This window comes from Onychomys torridus, chromosome 19, assembly GCF_903995425.1.
Source record: "Onychomys torridus chromosome 19, mOncTor1.1, whole genome shotgun sequence".
Classification (NCBI taxonomy): Eukaryota; Metazoa; Chordata; class Mammalia; order Rodentia; family Cricetidae; genus Onychomys; species Onychomys torridus.
The window spans coordinates 62380595-62398219 of record NC_050461.1 but is presented as its reverse complement, the minus strand read 5'-3'; the positions used below and the strand labels follow the sequence as shown (position 1 = coordinate 62398219).

At 38.7% G+C, this 17625-nt stretch overlaps 1 pseudogene; it reads right to left on the bottom strand.

The window, feature by feature from the left end:
- The window catches only part of LOC118570321, a 69125-nt pseudogene extending 53096 nt beyond the window's left edge, over positions 1–16029 (bottom strand).
- Positions 16030–17625: the final 1596 nt, after the last annotated feature.

The following is a 17625-nucleotide window of genomic DNA, read 5'->3' as shown; positions in this document are numbered from 1 at the left end:
TCAAGCATTTCCTTTGTTGTCTGTGTTTATTTAATATTTTGTGTAAGAAGTCTTTTCTTAACCTGATGAGGTTAATCTTTATTATCAATTTGAGTAGTTTCAGACCCACCATGGAAACACATCTGTGAGTATGTCTATAAGAATGCCTCCAGAAAGTTTTCCACTTAAGTGGAAAGATTCACCTTGAATGTGAGGGTTAAACCATTAAACCATAGGGCTGGGTCTCTCTGCTCCCTTCTATTACTATGTTACCTGCTACCTCACAATCTTGCTGCCATGCCTTCTCCACAATGATAGGCTGCATCCCCTTGAACTGTAGGAAAAAGAAACTGTTCTTAATTTGCTTTTTGTTAAGTATTTGGTCATAGCAACAAAAAAGCAAATAGATAAAATGTATCCTTAGAGTACAAACATTTGATGCTTCCAGTCATTTACCCGCCATGTAAATAAGTATTTCACTGGAATCTATTTGTATAATGGGAAATCTTGTGCCCTTAATTTTTAAAATTGATTACTATCATTATCATGTGTGCATGTTTGGGCCTGTATATACCTTGGCACATTAGGGGGTTAGAGGGCAACTGTGTGAGGCTGTCCTCTCTTTCTGTTTTGATTCTGGGGACTGAACTCAGGTTGTCAGGCTTGGTGGCCAGCACTTTGTATGTGCTGAGACATCTCTCTGTCTCAGTCTTGGATTCTTATATGGCCTCAGTCTTATGTTAAATGTGCTCAAATATAGTGTGGACTTTGTGGTATACTCCATTGATGTTTTTTAATCCTTGACTAAAGCAACAGTATCTGATTTACTTTATCAATAAAGTCTTGATTTCTTAAAGTGCACTCTTTCTTCAAATCTTTTATTATTGGCCCCTTTGAACTGTACATGTTGATTTTACTGTTGCCTTTTTACCATATATTGGTTGGAATTGTATTTCATTTAAGATGAACTGACTTCGCTATAAAGCATCAATCAGCACAGTTCCTTATTAGATGCTGTAGTTTTTAATAACATTCCATAATTTTCATCAACAAAATTACACAAATATTCTGTTAGGTCTGATTCCATAATTTTCATCAACAAAATTACACAAATATTCTGTTAGGTCTGTCTAGATACCCCAATTTTTGCTACTCAAATGGATGAAATATTTTCTTTTCATTATAATTTACCCTGTCGCCCCTCCCATTGGAATGCACGCTTCAAGAAAGCAAGGCTTTTGTCTCTTACCACTGTGCCCATAGTATGAAGACTACAGCTGCTGCATCTAGGATCCTTCCCCATATTCATAAGCTGATATTACATTTTGTAATGCACTAGTTCTGCTTTATAGTAATCTGACAATTATCTTACTGACCTGGGTAAATTTGCCTTATAGCAATAATGTTTTGTGTATTGATTTTGTTGGATTTTACATGTAAAAAGTGAAAACCTCATAAAAAAGATAGTTTTAGCTCAGCTTTCAAATTATTTTAATCAACATATAATTCTTAAAATAGGTATTTCACTGACTAGGAACTCCTTACCCGCATATTAACATGTCTAAAGGACCTAAGGCACTGTAAGTCTCACTATTAGATATGTTATGAGCTAAAAGTTTGGATTGATACAATTTTGCAAGCAGAAAAAATGGCTTTTGCTCATTATTTGTTAATATTTCCAAGTAATATTTAACTATAAGTTGCATATTTTTATTAATTGATATGATTGTATCCATTTTATTTCAGTTTATATGTTAACTGAGTTAATTGAATCTCTAAAGGAATACATTTTTGCATCTGGGGTAACTTGGTAGAAAATTTACCAATGATGTAAATGTGTAATAAAGTTATTTATAGAGATCTATGTCTAGTAAATCAGAGACATGAATGTGAACTCCTGAAGTTTTTGTACTTTAAGATATATATCCAATTATCTTCCCACTTTCCCTTTTCTTGCTCCACCCATTCCCAACTGTACTTTCCAATCTCCAGTTTTACTTCTATTTTATGTCATGTCATATATTTGTATGACTTTATCTATCTATATACAAATCCATAAACTATATAAAGGGATACAGGTAGTCTCACACAGTCTCCTCCAGGAGCCAGAATTCTATCAGGAACCAAGAACTATTTTTGTTTTTCCAGCCTAGGGACAGCAGTAACTTTATAATCTTGACTCTCTTGGGGTATGTTTCCATCTCTTATTGGTTTTCCTGTTTACTTCATTTAAAATTCCTCATTCATTGCACCTTCTTTTATGGCCTTTTTAGTATGCACACATGGATGTATGCATGCATGCTTTTACTTATTCATGCCTGGATGCATGTATGTAAGAGGAGCATGTATTACAGTGCATAAAGGAGGTAGAGGAATGCCTGGGGAGCTGGACCTCCCTTTCTACCATATGGGGGCTAGGGATTGAATTCAGATAATCAAACTTGGAAGCTAGTGTTTTTGCTTGTTAAATATCTTGTTGGTCCATGGCTCAGTCTCTTTTTTTCTTATTTTTACAGTTTTTTTTCCTTTTTTAATTTATTATATTTGTGTTTAAACTTTACACATCAGTCATAGGTTCCCCTGTCCTCCCCCTCCCACCTCTGTCCCCACCTTCCCCCCAGACCCTCCCCTTCAATCCCATCTCCTCAAGAGCCAAGACGCCCCTGGGGATACATTTAAACCTGGTGGATTCAGTACAGGCAGGTCCAGTCCCCTCCTTCGAGGATGAGCAAAGTGTCCCTGTGTAAGCCCCAGGTTCCAAACAGCCAGCTCATGCACTAAGGACCGGTCCTGGTCCCACAGACTGGGTGCCTCCCAAACAGTTCAAGCTATTCAATTGTCTCACTTATCCAGAGGGCATGATCCAGCTGGGGGCTCCACAGCCTTTGGTTCATAATTCATGTGCTTCCATTCATTTGGCTATTTGTCCCCGTGCTTTTCCAATCTTGGTCTCAACAATTCACACTCTTACAGTCCCCATCTTTCTCGACAATTGGATTCCTGGTGCTCCACCTGGGGCCTGGCCGAGAATCTCTGCATCCGCTTCCATCAGTTATTAGATGAGAGTTCCAGAAAGAATGTTAGGATGTTTGGCCATCTGATCACCAGACTAGGTCAGATCAGGATTTCTCTTGATCATTGCCAGCTGTCTACAGAGGATATATCATTGTGGATTTCTGGGGACCTCTCCAGCACTCTGCCTATTCCTGTTCTCATGTGGTCATCATTTTTCATGGTCTGTTATTCCTTGTTCTCCCTTTCTGTTCTTGGTTCAGCTGTGATCTGCTGCTCCCCTAAGCTTTCTTTCCCTCAAACCTTGCCCTTCATTACTCCCACTGTCGTCCAGGTTGTTCATGCACTTCTCTGTCACTGGGTGATCCCTGTGTCTTTCCTAGGGTCCTGTTTTTTAGGTAGCCTCCCTGGAGTTGTGTAGCAGTCTAGACATCTTTGTTTTAAATCTAGTATCCTACTATGAGTGAGTATATACCGTGTTGATCCTTCTGAGTCTGGGTTACCTCACTCAGGATGATTTTTTCTAGATCCATCCATTTGCCTGCAAATCTCGTGATGTCATTCTTTTTCTCTGCTGAGTAGTACTCCATTGTGTATATGTACCATATTTTCTTTATCCATTCTTCAGTTGAAGGGCATCTATACTCCATTGTGTATATGTACCATATTTTCTTTATCCATTCTTCAGTTGAAGGGCAACTAGGTTGTTTCCAGGTTCTGGCTATTACAAACAATGTTGATATGAACATAGCTGAGCAAATGTCCCTGTGGTATGATTGAGCATTCCTTGGGTATATGCCCAAGAGTGCTACAGCTGTGTCCTGGGGGAGATGGTTTCCCAATTTTCTAAAGAAGTGCCATATTGATTTCCAAAGTGGATGTACAAGCTTGCATTCCCACCAGCAGTGGAGGAGAGTTCCCCTTGCTCCACATCCTCTCCAGCATAAGCTGTCTTTTATGTTTTCGATCTTAGCAATTCTGACAGGTGTAAAGTGGTATCTCAGAGTCGTTTTGATTTGCATTTCTGGGGTAATTAGGGATGTTGAGCAATTCCTAAAATGTCTTTCAGCCATTTGAACTTCCTCTGTTGAGAATTCTGTTTAGTTCTATAGCCCATTTCTTAATTGGACTGGTGGGCATTTTGATGTCTAATTTCTGGAGTCAGCCCTCTGTCAGATGTGCAGCTGGTGAAGACTTTATCCCTTTCTGTAGACTGTCGCTTTGTCTTGTTGACCATGTCCTTTGCTCTACAAAAGCTTCTCAGTTTCAACAGGTCCCATTGATTGATTGTTTGTCTCAGTGTCTGTGCTACTGGTGTTATATTTAGAAAGTGATCTCCAGTGCCAATGCATTCAAGACTACTTCCTACTTTTTCTTCTATCAGGTTCAGAGTAACTGGATTTATGTTGAGGTCTTTGATCCACTTGGACTTAAGTTTTGTGCACGGTGACATATATGGATCTATTTGCAGCCTTCTACACATTGACTTCCAGTTATGCCATCACCATTTGTTGAAGATGCTTTCTTTTTTCCATTGTATATTTTTGGCTTCTTTGTCAAAAATTATATGTTCATAGGTGTGCAGGTTGATGTCAGGTCTTCAATTCGATTTCATTGGTCCACATGTCAGTTTTTATGCCAGTACCAAGCTGTTTTTATTACAGTAGCTCTATAGTAGAGCTTGAGGTTGGGGATGGTGATGCCTCCAGAGGTTGTTTTATTTTACAGAATCCTTTTGGCTATCCTGGGTTTTTTGTTTTTCCATATGAAATTGTGTATTATTCTTTCTAGATCTGTGAAGAATTGTGTTGGTAATTTGATGGGGATTGCATTGAATCTGTAGATTGCTTTTGGTAAGATTGCCATTTTTACTATGTTAATCCTGCCTATCCAAGAGCATGGGAGATCTTTCCATTTTCTGACATCTTCTTCAATTTCTTTTTTCTGGGACTTAAAGTTCTTGTCATATAGGTCCTTTACATGCTTAGTTAGAGTAACCCCAAGGTATTTTATATCATTTGTGTCTATTGTAAAGGGTGATGTATCTCTGATTTCCTTCTCAGCCTGTTTGTCTATTGTATATAGGAGGGCTACCGAATTTTTTGAGTTGATCTTGTATCTTGCAATGTTGCTGAAGGTTTTTATTAGCTGTATCAGTTCCTTGGTTGAATTTTTGGGGTCACTCATGTATACTAACAAGTCATCTGCAAATAGGGAGAGCTTGACTTCTTCCTTTCCAATTTGTATCCCCTTAATCTCCTTATGTTGTCTTATAGCTCTGGCTAGAACTTCAAGTACTATATTGAATAAGTATGGGGAGAAGGGACAGCCTTGCCTTGTTCTTGATTTTAGTGGTATTGCTTTGAGTTTCTCTCCATTTAATTTGATGTTGGCTGTTGGCTTGCTGTAGATTGCCTTTATTATGTTTAGGTATGTTCCCTGTATTCCTGATCGCTCCAAGACCTTTATCATGAAGGGGTGTTGGATTTTGTCAAATGCCTTTTCTGTGTCTAGTGAGATGATTATGTGGTTTTTTTCTTTGAGTTTGTTTATATGGTGTATTACATTGATGGACTTTTGCATGTTGAACTCCCTTGCATCCCTGGGATGATTCCTACTTGATCATGGTGGATAATTGTTTTGATGTGTTTTGGAGTCTGTTCGCCAGTATTCTACTGAGTATTTTTGCATCAATGTTCATGAGGGAACTCGGTCTGTAGTTCTTTTTCTTTGTTTGGTTTAGGAATGAGGGTAATTGTAGCCTCATAGGAGGAGTTTGGTCATATTCCTTCTGCTTCTCTTGTGTGGAACAGTTTAAAGAGTATTGGTATTAAGTCTTCTTTGAAGATTTGGTAGAATTCTGCAGTGAAACCATCTGGTCCTGGGCTTTTTTTGGTTGGGAGACTTTTTATGACTGATTCTATTTCCTTAGGGGTTATTGGACTATTTAAATGGTTTATCTGGTCTTGATTTAACTTAGGTATGTGGTACCTATCCAGAAAATTATCCATTTCTTTTAGATTTTCCAGTTTTGTGGAGCAGAGGTTTTTGAAGTATGACCTGATGATTCTCTGGATTTCCTCATTGTCTGTTGTTATGTCCCCCTTTTCATTTCTGATTTTGATAATTTGGATGCTCTCTCTTTGTCTTTTGGTGAGTTTGGATAAGGGCTTGTCTATCTTGTTGTTCTTCTCAAAGAACCAACTCTTTGTTTCATTAATCCTTTGTATTGTTCTCTTTATTTCTATTTTATTGATTTCAGCTCTCAATCTGATAATTTCCTTGCATCTGTTCCTCCTGGGAGACTTTGCTTCTTCCTCTTCCAGGGCATTCAGGTGTGCTGTCAAGTCACTAGCATGAGACTTCTCCAGCTTCTTTATGTGGGCATTTAGTGCTATGAATTTCCCTCTTAGCACTGCTTTCATAGTGTCCCATAAGTTTGGGTATGTGTTGTATTCATTTTCATTGATCTTTAGGAAGTCTTTAATTTCTTTCTTTTTTTCTTCCTTAACCCATTGGTGATTCAGTTGAGCATCATTCAGTTTCCATGAGATTGTAGGATTTCTATAGTTTTTTGTTGTTGTTGTTGTTGTTGTTGTTGTTGAAATCTAACTTTAAACCATGGTGGTCTGATAGAACACAGGAGGTTATTCCAATTGTTTTTTATCTGTTGAGATTTGCTTTGTGGCCAAGTATGTGGTCGCTTTTAGAGAAGGTTCCATGGGGTGCTGAGAAGAAGGTATATTCTTTTTTGTTCGGGTGGAATGTTCTGTGGACATTGATTAAGTCCATTTGAGTCATAACATCAGTTAAGACCATTATGTCTCTGTTAAGTTTCAATTTGGCCGATCTGTCCAGAGGTGAAAGTGGGGTGTTGAAGTCTCCCACTATGAATGTGTGGGGTTTTATATGTGATTTAAGCTTTAGTAATGTTTCTTTTACATATGTGGGTGCCCTTGTGTTTGGGGCATAAATGTTCAGAATTGAGACTTCATCTTGGTGGATTTTTCCTGGGATGAGTATGTAATGCCCTTTATCATCTCTTTTGATTGATTTTAGTTTGAAGTCTATTTTGCTGGATATTAGGATGGCTACACCAGCTTGCTTCTTAAGACCATTTGATTGGAAAGTCTTCTCCCAGCCTTTTATTCTTAGGAGGTGTCTATCTTTGAATTTGAGGTGTGTTTCTTGTATGCAGCAAATAGTTTGGTCCTGTTTTAGCATCCATTCTGTTAGTCTGTGTCTTTTTATAGGTGAATAATTCTATTGATTATTGGTGAAATTATTAAGGCCACTCCAGGTAGTTAAAAGGGAGGTTTATTTTGTGGGGTAACTTACAAATGAAGGGATAGGTTGTAGGGTCTGGCAAAGGTGTAGTGCAGTCTGGCGGTGTTCTCTGGAGAACTCTGCTCAGTCTACGTCCAGCGTCCAGGGTCCCAGAACCAAGAGAGACCTCTCCTCTCCATCCTGGGTCTTCAGCTTCCTCCCTCTGCCCCACCTTGTGGTCGTGACCATTACCAAAGCCTCTATGGGGTTGGAACTTCTAGGGCAATGCTTAGATGGCTACCCACTACATCTCCCCCTTTTGTCTAAATAAGAAGTTTCTAACCTAATACAAGACTATATACAAAGAAATGGTTATTAAATATTGTCCAGGAGTAATGAGGGATAATGACCTAGATAAGTTGGAATTACAATAAATGCAAACAATATCATGTAGAAAACACATACTAAAATCCAGGGAAGTCTAGAGCATGGGTAGGTGGCGTGTTACAATGATCATTCCAAAAGGTATCCTATCCTAAAGAACCTGAGTCTAATACTTAATATATTCTATCTAAGATATTATATGTGTATATATACTAAGTTGTAACTATGTTCTGTATGTCAAATGTGTTGCTCAGATTGGTTAAAATAAATAAAGTGCTGCTGATTGGCCAGTAGCCAGGCAGTAAGGATAGGGTAGGTGGGACAAGGAGGAGGAGAATTGTGGGAGGTGGAAGACTGGAGGGAGACATTGCCAGCCACCTCCATGACAGAAAAGACATAAGGTACTGGTAAGCCACGAGCCACATGGCAAAGTATAGATTAATAGAAATGGGTTAATTTAAGATAGAAGAAGTAGATAACAAGAAGCCTGCCACGGCCATACAGTTTGTAAACAATGTAAGTTTCTGTGTGTTTACTTGGTTGGTTCTAAGCATCTATGGGCCTGGTGGGTTAGAGAGATTTGTCCTGACTGTGGGCCAGGCAAGAAAACTCTAACTACAATTGATAATAAGGGATATTAATGACCAGTGATTGTTTGTTCCTGTTATTATTTTTATTTTTTGGTGGTAGTGTGTGTGTATTTCTCTTTTTTGGGGTTTACTGCTGTGGTGTTATCTATTCCCTGTGCTTTCCAGGGTGTGTCTGCCTTCCTTAGGTTGGAATTTTCTTTCTAGTGCTTTCTGTAGGGCTGGGTTTGTGGATAAGTATTGTTTCAATCTGGTTTTGTCTTGGAAGGTCTTGTTCACTCCATCTATGATGATTGAGAGTTTTGCTGGGTATATTAGTCTAGGCTGGCATCCATGGTCTCTTAGTGTCTGCATTATATCTGTCCAGGTCCTTCTGGCTTTCAAAGTCTCTATTGAGAAATCGGGTGTTATTCTGATGGGTTTGCCTTTATAAGTCACTTGGCCTTTTTCCTTTGCTGCCCTTAATATTCTTTCTTTATTCTGTACATTTAGTTATTTAATTATTATGTAGCAAGGGGCTTTTTTGGTGGGGTCTATTCTGTTTGGTGTTCTGTAGGCTTCTTGTATCTTCATAGGCATTTCGTCCTTTAAGGTGGGAAAGTTTTCTTCTATGATCTTGTTAAATATATTTTCTGTGCCTTTGAGTTGGTATTCTTCTCCTTCCTCTATCCCTATTATTTGTAGGTTTGGTCTTTTCATGGTGTCCCAAATTTCTTGGACATTTTGGGTCATGACTTTGTTGGTTTTAGTGTTTTCTTTGACTGATGAATCTATTTCTTCTACCATTTCTTCAATACCAGAGATCCTGTCTTCCATCTCTTGCATTTTGTTGCTTATACTTGCATCTGAAGTTCCTGTTTGTTTACTCAGATTTTCTATTTCCAGTACTCCTTCTGCTAGTGTCTTCTTCATTTTTTCTATTTCCCTCTTCAGGTCTTGGACTGTTTCCCTAATCTGTTTTGTTGCTTTTTCATGATTTTCTTTTAGGGGTTTTTGTTTTCTTCTGCTTAAATTGTCCTTTCCTCTAGTTTTTTTATATCGTTCTTCCCAGTTTTTGTTTGTCTGTTCCTCCACTTTATTTTTCATTTCTTCTATATAAGGCTCTTTACTCTTCATGATGTTACTTATAAGGTTGTTTTCTTCTTCTTCTTCCATTCTGTGATGTTCAGGTCTAGCTGTTGGAGAAGGGCTAGGTTCTGGTGATGCTGTATTGCTCTTTATTTTGTTGTATGTACTTCTGCCTTGACGTCTGCCCATCTCTTCATGTATTCATTCTTGTTCTTATCAGTGCACTTGGTCCAGACAGAGCTGACAGATTTAGGGAGCCTCTCTCTGGTCCAGATGGAAGTTCTGGGCCGGATCAAAACTCTGTTCCAGATGAGAGTGCTGGCCGGATGGGAGCTGGGGGGTGGACTCTGAGTCTCAGGAAGTCCCTGGGGTCTCCTTATCTTGTCCAGATGGGAGCTCCTCTTGTCCAGATGGGAGTTCTCGGGCAGGTGGTAGCTGGGGGCTGGTTCCTAAGTCTCTGGAAGTGACTGGGGTCTTTTTGGTCCCCATGGGATTTCTGGGGTGGATGGTAGCTGGGGCCTGGTGTCTGAGTCTCAGGAAGTGGCTGGGGTCTCTGGCAGATGGGTGTGGGGGCACGGTGTGGAGATTGCATGGTCTGCCTGTAGTCTTACAAAAGGGGAGCCTTCATGCAGGGCGTGACGAATGTCCACAAACTGGGGCCTAGTTGGGTAGGGCTTTTTGGGATGGTTGGTGCCTAGGGGTGGCACCTAGATGCAGGTGCCTCTCTGACTATAACCCCAAGCACTCACCTCTGGTCTAGATGGGAGTTCTGGGGCAGATGGGAGCTGGGGGCTGGTCTCTGATTTTCAGGTAGTGGCTGGGGTCTCTGGCAGATGGGTGTGGGGGCAGGGCGCGGAGGTTGTAGGGTTCACCAGAGGGTCTTGGAGAGAGGGAACCTTCATGGTGGGGGTGGGGGGGTCCTGCCCTATGGCTAGAACCTGGGTCTCAGTTGGCCAGGTCTTCCCCGGAATGGCTGGTGCCTAGGGCTAGGACCTAGGTGTGAGCATCTCTGGGTGTGACCCTAGGCACTCACCTCTGGTCCAGGTCAAGAATTCTCTGTTTAGGTCTGCACCCCATGTTATAAATTAGATTATTTGATTTCTTGATGTCTAGTTTATTGAGTATATATCTTGGAGATCAGTCCTCTGTCAGATGTGGGGTTGGTCAAGATCGTTCCTATTCTGTAGACTGCCATTTTGTCCTATTGATGGTTTCCTTTGTCTTACAGAAACTTTTCAATTTCAAGCGATCCCATTTATTAATTTTCAGTCTTAGTGCCTGTGCAATTGGTGTTCTGTTCTGGAAGTGGTCTCCTGTGCCAATGTATTCAAGATTATTTCCCATTTTCTCTTCTATCAGGTGTAGTGTATCTGAATTTATGTTGAGGTCTTTGATCCACTTGAGTTTTGTGTAGGGTGATAGACATGGATTTATTTGCATTCTTGTACATTCAGCCTTGTGGCCTGGACAATTACTGTATTCTTGGATCTTCTCTTAATAAACAGGTATTGCTGGACTAGTTGGGCCTCAGACTGTAAGCCATTATAATATATTTCCTTTATATATAAGATGAACACACACACACACACGCACACACACACACACACACACACACACACACACACACACACACACCCCTAGTTGTGTTTCTTTAGAGAACCCTGACTAATACAGCTCATATCAACCATTCCTTTCATGTGCTTTGCCTGCTTTGTTCCGGTGAATTAGGCACATGTGTGTCTGACAACTAAATGATACAGTTGCACAAGGGTGTGTTTTATTCTTCTTCTTGTGCTTGAAGATTGGAAGTTACTTGCCAATCTAAAGATCATACAGGGGTTTTCTTTATATCCCAAGGGTCATTTCCATATTTATTTCCCTTTTTCATTGGTTTTGTTTACAGCTCAATGGAGTGAGGAAAAATACACAAAAGCCTGTGAGACCCTTCTGATTCTTTTCCATCTCACAGAAATCTTTAGATTAGGAAATAATCCAAGTTCATTTTATAAATTATATTCCTTATCATAATTTTATAATAGCAATTATAAAAGTGATATTGATCATTTTATGCTTGAATAATTAAAAAGTTAAAATACCTGTTCTAGCCTGCAATTTGAACAAAAGATTAAATGAAAAAACTAAAAATACATTAGTTATTTCTTGCTCTTTTATTTCTGCCCTTTAAGTTTTAATTTAAAAAGCTTTAAATGCTTTTTCTTTCAGAGAAAACCTTTTGGATAATGTTAGAGAATTTTGTTTTTAACACAGTCTCTGTGTAGGAATTTAAGTTTTGACCACTTTGCTTCTCAGGCAGTCATAGTTAGCTGTATAATATGACAGTTCATCCCTGCTCAGGAAGCAGAGAGATTTATTATTTTGAAAGAAAATACACAATGCTTTATCCTTTCCCAAACATTTTTATCATTTGAGAAGCCAGAAAAATTTAAATGTTCATTTTATAAAGTGATGAGTTATTTTTTCATAGATTGACAGTGGCACATGAGCATGCAATAGATGATACTTGAAATAAATTGTCATCAGTAATTGAAAGTAACACATGTACATTTTTAGTTGCACATATTTGGGATTCACTAGCTTTTGTGTGAAAAGTTTACAGAGTATATACAAGGTCATATGCTCATATGTAACTGGGGAGTATTCAAATACAAGAATATATATAGTACTAATATTCTTGTTAAAATGGCTAAAGTTTACAGAATATTAAATATCAATAAAATCCCATTTTTTTTGTACTGTATCATTTGTTAACATATTCCCCAAATGATTTTGGCTCTAAATTCAGAGCTCTTTGGCTTATTTAATGAGGACTTCTGGCTTCATCTTCCCATTTCAAGACCAGTTCCTTTCCAATCTCTTCTTTGTAAACACGTTTTTAAACAATGTATTTAAAAAATAGATCTACCCATGTCACAACCTTGCTTGTTTTAATCATTCACAATCCCATTTAGAATAAAAATTCAACCCTTTTGACCTTGAGTTTGTATATGGGAATGATCCAGTAAAGATATTCTAAGAGAGGGGAGACACAACATAATGCATTCATGTAAAGAGTAATTATTGAGTGCCATTATGTGCTGGCCGCTGTTCAGGGTGTATGAATGAACAAAGATCATAAAAAAAAAATCACTTCTACATGGACCTCACTTTCCAATAGTCCAAAGCAGCCTATAAACACAATCATTTAAAATGGTAATTTAAAAGCTGATAAATAAAATTAAAGGGATGTGGACGTGCATAAGGATGATGTAGCAGTGGAGGCAGTGAGAAATTATTTAATTTTGGATCTATCTTAAATCCAAATAAAACAGAATATTCTAGACAATTTGGATAGAGGTAGATGGGAAGGAGTTAAAGATGCAAAGGGTTCTTTTTTTATTATTCAGAACCTTGTTTTATTTAAATGTGTTCTTCATGCTACAATACAACCCTTCAGAGTCAATCAAATACGTAATGTCAATAGTTTCCTCAAAACTCTTAAAGACTCACAGGCACAGTTCTAAACCTTTATAAGACAGGTTCAGTATCCAAAAGATCACTACATAGTAATTGTGGAATTAAACCCCATTTTTATTCAAATAAAAAGAAAAGCAAACAAGAGTATCAAACTACCAAAAGCCAACAACATCATTATTTAGTATGTGTATTTCTCAACTCCCTAAACTTCTTTCTGAACACTGAGGAGTTGCTTTTTCCCCCCCAGTTTTTTGAGACAGATTTCTCAAAATAGTCCTGTCCATCCTGGAACTCATTCTGCAGACAAGGCTGGACTGGGACTCAGAGATCCTCCTGCCTCTGTCTCCATAGTGCTGGGATTAAAGGCATGCACTACCATTGCCTGGCCTTTTAAAAAAATTCCCCAGCAATTCTCAGGTCAGCTAGAGTTGGAAATCACTTCTCTAACAGAGTATCTGATGAAGCAAAACTATGATTAATTCGAAAGCAAGGCCCAGGAAAATAGCAGGCATGTGATGAATAGACTTAGAACCAACACACTCTGCTTTTGAATAGTCTGTATCTCTTCCAAGGCTCAAAGATTACTAATAGCACAATTTACACCATAATCCTACCAACTACTATAGCGAGAGGCAGTAGTCAGCAGTCGAGTGCTTGTTCATCATGCAAGAGACTCTGTTACTAAAACAAAGACCCTAGAAAACACAACCTGGACAGAACTTTGTCAACCCTCATTAGTCATCCATCATTATAATACTATTTGCCAGTGAAAGAAGACTGAGAATTTAGCCATAATTAAGAGAGACATAGTCTCAGGGCACTGGAAGAGGGTGAGACATTCTGGTGCTGGATTCCTCTGGTCTCATCCAGGAAAAAACTAAGAGCAAAGGGTTACCTGTGGCAATGGAATGAGCACTCATTTTCTAAGAGCCTTGCTCATTTGAGCCATTGGTCTTTCTTCCCCTTTGAATTTCAGATAATAGAAGACCAAATAAAGGGAATGGGTCGAGGAAAGTGTGGGTCCTTGGTTTTGACAGGAACAATTGTCCTTCACCATGGAGCCACTCACAGATGAATCAAGAAAAAAAGAGACCATTTTCATTTTAGATAGGTTCGTGATATGTGTGCTATAGCAAAGGCTGGGTGTAGCGAAGTTTCACTTCAAACGTTCACTGACTGATAAATCAGACATTATTTTGGAGTGTTTAACTTCTGCTCAAATGTAGATTTAATCCAATATAGTATATAGTATACCACTTTTGACATTTACTTGTAGGCCCTATATTAGAAGTTGAGGTTAAATTTTCATCACCAAATATGAGAATATTCTTAATGGTTACCCCTCTTCTTATCTGACCCTAGCCAATTACATACCAATGTTTCTTAACTCTTTGGCTAAGGGTAATTTTTTCTATTACTTCTGTGCACACAGGGTTAGTCAAAACAATCTTGCCCAAATCAGCCTTGAAAGCACTAACTCTTCTGCCTGTTGACAGGGATCCTATGTTGACCATAGAAATTCATTCTTAGACAGCTTTTGGACCTTTGCTCTTTCTTGTCTCCTTTAGTTTGTACACCTGGAAGACATCTAAGCAGGAAATAGGAAATTTCTAGTTCTGTGAATATTTTAGGTGAAGCTCTAACTGCACCAAGCACTTGTCCCACCATTCTGTCAGCTCTGCACAAAGTGGGGTCAATCTTTGTTCCAACTCCAATGAGACCACCTGGAACAGCATACTGAAGATCATTATGTTCTGCAAAAAGTGATACAATTTTGGAAAAGATTGGTTTACACATGTGTTTTCTTCACTATCTTTGGATACAATACCAGGTCTCACTTCTATCTCCTGGCCTAACTTTAACACTCCTTTTAGAATACTACCACCAACTATACCTCCCTTAAGGTCATCAACTTCATAGCTATGTTTATTGACATCAAATGACCTGATAACAACAAGACAGGGTTCTGAAGTAAAGTCTCTTGGGGGCACTTGTATTTTCTTCACTATGTATTCACAGACAACTCCAATATTGTATTTTAGCTGAGCATGAATTGGAATAATTGGTGATCCTTCTGCTACTGTTCCTTGTACAAATGCAAGAATCTACTCATATTGTTCCTTAGCCTGACTTTCTTTTACCAGGTCAATTTTATTTTTGAATGAGTTTCATGATTTCTATGGCAGTCAGGTATTCAGAAGTCTGAGGCTGAGGACATGATTCATTATCAGCTATCAACAGAAGAGCTGCATCCATTACTGCTGTGCAATTCAGCATCATAGCCATCAAAATACCATGGCCAGGACAGTCAACAAAGGAAACATGTCTGACTAATTCTAAGTTCCCTTTGGTCCCTGGAATGTCTGTAGGAAACTCATCTGGTGTACTACTTCCACACGAACTGTAACATTCTGATCTAGGGCAACTTGGGTGATCAAGTTTATAAATGTTAGCATTAGCATACTCAAACTTGATGATGATATTACTTTCTAGTTTGTTTTTTAATCTGACAGTGTGAACTCCAGAATAGACTTTACCACAGTGGACTTTCCATGAGCTACGTGACCATTTGTACTAATATTAATTGTAGTGTGGTGATATTGTGTTCCCCAAAATATTGTACACTCTAATAAATTTATCTGGGGTCAGAGAACAGACAGCCACTAGATACAGAGCCAAAAATGGTGGCAGCTAGAAAATGGGTCAGAGCAAGCCATAGCAGAAGCTGGGCAGTGTGGTGCATGCCTTCAATCCCAGCACTTGGGAGGCAGAGATTGGTACATCTCTGTGTGTTCAAGGATGCAGCCAGCATGGAGACACACACCTTTAATCCTAGAAAGCGAGCCTTTTTAATCCCAGGGAGTGATGGTAGAAAGAGAAAGATATATAAGACATAAAGACCAGAAACTAGAAGCATTTGACTGGTTAAGCTTTTAGGCTTTTGAGCAGCAGTTCAACTGAGATTCATCTGGATAAAGACTCAGAGGCTTCCAGTCTGAGGAAACAGAATCAGCTGAGGAACTGTAGAGGTGAGGAAGCTGTGGCTTGTTCTGTCTCTCTGATCATTCAGCTTTCACTCCAATAACTGGCCTCAGGTTTGATTTTATTAACAAGTACCTTTAAGATTCATGCTACATTGTAGCTTGTCTGCTGATAATTTTATGTTAAAATGTGTCAACTTGGTGACATTCAGTGTGTCAAGATTCTGTCAGGAAATATGTGACTGCCTGAGAGTCACTCCAACCTCACCCCCAGCCATCTTGCTTTACAATGGGTTCTTTTATTATATGGTGTTTTAGGTTTAAGAAGGGGAGATCAGAGTCTTTGTTTTATATTTGACATGTTTAGATCTCTACTAGACATCCAAGTATGGTAGCTAAGAAGGTATAGGCATATGGCTTAGGATTATGAATGCAGTCTATGCCTCAGATATAAATTTTGGAATCTAAAGACTGGATGAGGAAGTCTGAAAGGTAAGTATGAGTAAGGAATAAATTAGTTCAATGGTTGCATCATAAAAAGAGCCATCTTCAGAGAAGCAAATCCTTGAGTATAGAGGGAAGTTATGGGATCCAATTCACATGTCATTTATATGGTACTTCCAGGGCATAACCATTGAGGCGAGAGAAATGATATTTGTCTGTCTAGATTGCACTAGTTTAATTCATATTTTTTAAATAAATGGAAGCCCCACAAATGGTCATATTATGGATTTATAGGACATTTCAATAATTTTGTAATTTACAACTGAAAACTACATTTACAGGGCATTCTATTTAAGATTCACATTGAGAAGCACAGATCTCTCTTATTGGATTCTGACTGGCTGTTTAACTATTAATCTTGGTATATAACCTATTCTTTATTGCCAAATAATTTAGGTTGATTCTTTTATTACTATTATGCTGAAGGCAAAATTCTGTGTCACGTAAACATGATGACACATATGTAAGTAGTTTTCAAGCTGGCCTACTGTAGAGTTGAGCTATAATCTAGTGAACCATCCTACCCAGTTGTTTTTATGTCTCTGAATACTACATCTTGGGTCACATATGTGAACCAATAAGGGAATTCACAGGCTAGCTCCTGGCCAGTGAGAACTCAGTACATTCATATTTGTTTTTTTTTTTAAAACTAGTTTGATTATTCTAACTAGTTTCTTGAGAAAAGTCATCATAATAATTCCAAGTATCTGAAAGACTCAAAAGACCTCAGAGGAGTTATCAAGAGGCCAAACATGGTCAAGTATTGGTGTTATTTTCACAACTTGGTGTCACATGGATATCGACAAGAACAAACACTAATTTTTCTTTTGCCTTCCAAACTCACTTTCTCAACATTTTTAAATGTTAGAAACTGATGATTTCAGTAGAAACTTCCAGGATTCTATGAAGGTGACCCTAATGATGACTCTTAGTAATGGAGGATACAGAGCCTCAACCTGTTATCTTCTGTATCCAGGCAACTCCCAGTGGTGGGTCTGGGACACCAACCCAGTCATGAACCTTAAACTTATAAAATATCCTGCCTGCAAGATGTTCTGGGGCAATGGAGGCACAGAACTTGTAGGAGTGGCCAACCAAAGACTGGTCTAATTTGATGTTCAACCCACAAAAGGAAGTCCATAACTGACACTGCATAGATGACCAGGAACTGGAGGCTGCATAGGCCAGAGACCTAGGATAGAAAAAAAATCAGTAAAATAAGTCCTAATAATATTTTGCTATACTCACAGATCTGTGACTAGCCCAATCACCATCAAAGAGTCTTCCTACAGCAGCTGATGCTGAGCTAGTGCAGAGACCCACAGCCAAACATTAGGCAGAGGGAGAGCCTAAGTTCGAGATCTCTATTG